Below are 4,973 nucleotides of genomic sequence, written 5' to 3'. Positions count from 1 at the left end.
CCTTGTTCTTATGTATTTTCAACGGTGGAGTTTCTACACACCATAGATTAAGGTTTGGAGCTCTGCTGTACCTCGATTATTAATGCAATTACTATTGTTCTTCTATTCAATTCAGCTTGTTCTTATTCCAAGATATTCATTCATACCCAAGAACATGATGAATGTGATGATTATGTGACACTCATCATCATTCTCACTTATGAACGCGTGACTGACAACCACTTCCGTTCTACAAGCAAACAAGGCTTTAATGTTTATCTCTTGGATTCTTTGACCGGAATCTTCGTGGTATAAGCTAGAATTGATGGCGGCATTCAAGAGAATCCGGAAGGTCTAAACCTTGTCTGTGGTATTCTGAGTAGGATTCAATGATTGAATGACTGTGACGAGCTTCAAACTCGCGATTGTGGGGCGTTAGTGACAGACGCAAAAGAATCACTGGATTCTATTCCGACATGGTCGAGAACCGACAGCTGAATAGCCGTGCTGTGACAGGGTGCGTTGAACATTTTCACTGAGAGGACGGGACTGTAGCCATTGACAACGGTGATGCCCAACATACAGCTTGCCATGGAAAGGAGTAAGAAGGATTGGATGAAGACAGTAGGAAAGCAGAGAGACGGAAGGGACAAAGCATCTCCATACGCTTATCTTAGTATATTTTTATTAGTTTTTAGTTAAAATTCACTTTTCTGGACTTTACTATGAGCTTGTGTGTTTTTCTGTGATTTCAGGTATTTTCTGGCTGAAATTGAGGGACCTGAGCAAAAATCTGATTCAGAGACTGAAAAGGACTGCAGATGCTGTTGGATTCTGACCTCCCTGCACTTGAAGTGGATTTTCTGGGGCTACAAAAGCCCAATTGGCGCGCTCTCAACCGCGTTGGAAAGTAGACATCTTGGGCTTTCCAGCAATATATGATAGTCCATACTTTGTTCAAGATTTGATGGCCCAAACCGGCGTTCAAAGTCACCTCAAGAAATCCCAGCGTTAAACGCTGGAACTGGCACCCAAATGAGAGTTAAACGCCCAAACTGGCATAAAAGCTGGCGTTTAACTCCAAGAAGAGTCTCTACACGAAATTGCTTCATTGCTCAGCCCAAGCACACACCAAGTGGGCCCGGAAGTGGATTTTTATGTCATTTACTCATTTCTGTACACCTTAGGCTACTAGTTATCTATAAGTAGGACCTTTTACTATTGTATCTGGAGACTTTGGTAGCTATCTTCATTTTATGCTATCTTAGATCATTGGGAGGCTGGCCATTCGGCCATGCCTAGACCTTGTTCTTATGTATTTTCAACGGTGGAGTTTCTACACACCATAGATTAAGGTGTGGAGCTCTGCTGTACCTCGAGTATTAATGCAATTACTATTGTTCTTCCATTCAATTCCGCTTGTTCTTTATCCAAGATATCACTTGTTCTTCAACTTGATGAAGGTGATGATCCGTGACACTCATCATCATTCTCACTCATGAACAAGGTGACTGACAACCACTCTTGTTCTACAAGCAATCAAAGCTCCAGTGAATATCTCTTGGATTCCTGATAACACGATGCATGGTTGATCGCCTGACAACCGAGTGCTCGCCTGTCAAACGAGCCAGCCATTCCGTGAGATCAGAGTCTTCGTGGTATAGGCGAGAACTGATGGCGGCATTCAAGAGAATCCGGATGGTCTAACCTTGTCTGTGGTATTCTAAGTAGGATTCAATGATTGAATGACTGTGACGTGCTTCAAACTCCTGAGGGCGGGGCGTTAGTGACAGACGCAAAAGAATCACTGGATTCTATTCCGGCCTGATTGAGAACCGACAGATGGATAGCCGTGCCGTGACAGGGTGCGTTGAACATTTCCAATGAGAGGATGGGAGGTAGCCACTGACAACGGTGAAACCCTTGCATAAGCTTGCCATGGAAAGGAGTAAGAAGGATTGGATGAAGACTGTAGGAAAGCAGAGAGACGGAAGGGAAGGCATCTTCATGCGCTTATCTGAAGTTCCTACCTATGAATTACATAAGTATCTCTATCTTTATCTTTTATGTTATTTTCGTTCATCACCATATCCATTTGAGTCTGCCTGACTAAGATTTACAAGATGACCATAGCTTGCTTCATACTAACAATCTCCGTGGGATCGACCCTTACTCACGTAAGGTATTACTTGGACGACCCAGTGCACTTGCTGGTTAGTTGTGCGAAGTTGTGTAATGCCATGGAATTGAACTACCTAGTTTTTGGAGTTCATGACCGGGGATTATGAGAGTTGTGAAAAGTATTGTTCACAATTTCGCGCACCAAGTTTTTGGCGCCGTTGCCGGGGATTGTTCAAGTTTTGAGCAAGCTTTTGGTAACAATGCCTGGGATTGTTCAGTTTGGACAACTGAAGGTTCATCTTGTTGCTTAGATTAGGTATTTTTTTTTTCAAAATTCTTGAAGATGAATTCTAGAGTTTCATGATGCTTTGTTGAAGTCTGGCTGGCTGAGAAAGCCATGTCTAATCTTATTGGACCGAGGTTTCAACTATTCATCACAAGAGCTTGTTGACTTTCATCAATCTTGCTTTTGGAGCAATGATCTGCTAAGGCTTGGCTGGCCTGTGGCCATGTCTAGTGTTTTGGACCGAAGCTTTCTTTGAAAGCTTGGCTGGCTGTGAAGCCATGTCTAATTCCTGGACCGGAGTCTTAGACTAGCATTGCACTGATTCCTGGAATTCTCATTAAGAATTTTGATATTTTTTTTAACTTAATTTTCGAAAAACACAAAAAAAATAAAAAAAACTCATAAAATCCAAAAATTTCTTGTTTGAGTTTAGTGTCTCATCTCAAGTTTGGTGTCAATTGCATACATTCATGTGTCTTAATGGTCTTCAAGTAATTCTTGATGATTTTCGTGTTCTAATCTTTGAATTCAATTGACTTGAGTGTTTTGTGTGTCTCATATGCATTCTCATAAGTGTCAGTAGTATACAAACTGCTAAGTTTGGTGTCTTGCATGCATTGTTCTTTCATTCTTGTTGCATTTTGATTATTAAAAATCCAAAAATATTTTAATTTGTGTCTTTTCAAGTCAATAACACAGAGAATTGAAGATTCAGAACATACTGCAGAGGAATTATACAGAAAAAGCTGGGCGTTCAAAACGCCCAGTGAAGAAGGACAGACTGGCGTTTAAACGCCAGCCAGGGTACCTGGTTGGGCGTTTAACGCCCAAAGAGGTAGCATTTTGGGCGTTAAACGCCAGAATGTATACCATTCTGGGCGTTTAACGCCAGGATGGCTAAAGGGGGAGAATTTTGTTTTCAAATCAATTTTTTTTTTCAGGTTTTCAAAGTTTTTCAAAATCAAATCTTTTTCAAATCATATCTTTTCAATCAAATGTTTCCAAAATCAATTTCTTTCCTTTTTCAAAGATACGTACTAACAATTAATGATTTGATTGAACATCTCAAATTTGTTGCCTTTTCTGTTGAGAAAGGTTTAGTGTTTGAATCATATCTTTTCTTGTTAGGCAAGTCACTAATTTTCAAAATCAAATCTTTTACAAAATTGTTTTCAAAACATATCTTTTAAAATTGTTTTCAAATCAAATTTTTTCATTCATATCTTTTTAATCACATCTTTTTCAAATAAGTTTTCAATCAAATCTTTTGATTTCTAATTTCAAAATCTTTTTCAAAATCACTTGATTTCTTTTCCACTTTCAATTTTCAAAAATTATCAATCAATTTTTAAAATGTTTTGACATCTTTCTAATTGAATTTTCGAAAATCCTCTTCCCTTCTTCCCACATCCTTCTATTTATGGAGTACTACTCCTTCTTAATGCACAATTCGAACTCTATCTAATCAAGTTCGAATTCTTCTACCTCCTTCTTCTATTTTTCGTTTCCTCTGACACCTTAAGGAATCTCTATACTGTGACATAGAGGATTCCACATCTTCTTGTTCTCTTCTCTTTCATATGAGCAGGAGCAGAGATAAAGGCATTCTTGTTGAAGCTGACCCTGAACCTGAAAGGACCTTGAAGCGAAAGCTAAGAGAAGCTAAGGCTCAACTCTCTGTTGAGGACCTGACCGAATTCTTCAAAGAAGAAGAACCCATGGCAGCCGAAAACAACAACAATGCCAACAATGCAAGGAAGGTGCTGGGTGACTTTACTGCACCTACTCCCGACTTCTATGGGAGAAGCATCTCTATCCCTGCCATTGGAGCAAACAACTTTGAGCTTAAGCCTCAGTTAGTTTCTCTAATGCAACAGAATGCAAGTTCCATGGACTTCCAATGGAAGATCCTCATCAGTTTTTAGCTGAGTTTTTGCAAATCTGTGACACAGTCAAGACTAATGGGGTTGACCCTGAGGTCTACAGACTGATGCTATTCCCTTTTGCTGTAAGAGACAGAGCTAGAATATGGTTGGACTCACAACCTAAAGATAGCCTGGACTCTTGGGAAAAGCTAGTCAATGCCTTCTTGGCAAAGTTCTTTCCACCTCAAAAATGGAGTAAGCTTAGAGTGGAAGTCCAAACCTTCAGACAGAAGGATGGAGAATCCCTCTATGAAGCTTGGGAAAGATACAAACAATTAATCAGAAAATGTCCCTCAGACATGCTTTCTGAATGGAGCATCATAGGTATTTTCTATGATGGTCTCTCTGAACTATCCAAGATGTCTTTGGATAGCTCTGCTGGAGGATCTCTTCATCTGAAGAAAACGCCTACAGAGGCTCAGGAACTAATTGAGATGGTTGCAAATAACCAATTCATGTACACTTCTGAAAGGAATCCTGTGAACAATGGGACTAGTCAGAAGAAAGGAGTTCTTGAGATTGATACTCTGAATGCCATACTGGCTCAGAATAAGATATTGACTCAACAAGTCAATTTGATTTCCCAAAGTCTATCTGGAATGCAAAATGCACCTGGCAGTACTAAGGAAGCTTCATCTGAGGAAGAAGCTTATGATCCTGAG

The 4,973-nt window shown here is 39.9% G+C and overlaps 1 non-coding gene across 1 annotated transcript; it reads right to left on the bottom strand.

Annotated features, from left to right (window-relative positions):
* Positions 1-4,508: 4,508 nt before the first annotated feature.
* Positions 4,509-4,616, bottom strand: LOC130983647 (small nucleolar RNA R71). The gene has a single exon (XR_009087628.1). It is a non-coding gene; the product is annotated as a small nucleolar RNA R71 (small nucleolar RNA).
* Positions 4,617-4,973: the final 357 nt, after the last annotated feature.

The sequence above is a fragment of the Arachis stenosperma genome, chromosome 5 (genome assembly GCF_014773155.1).
Source record: "Arachis stenosperma cultivar V10309 chromosome 5, arast.V10309.gnm1.PFL2, whole genome shotgun sequence".
NCBI lineage: Eukaryota > Viridiplantae > Streptophyta > Magnoliopsida > Fabales > Fabaceae > Arachis > Arachis stenosperma.
Note: the sequence above shows the minus strand (reverse complement) of the source record. Positions and strands in the feature narration are given on the sequence as shown.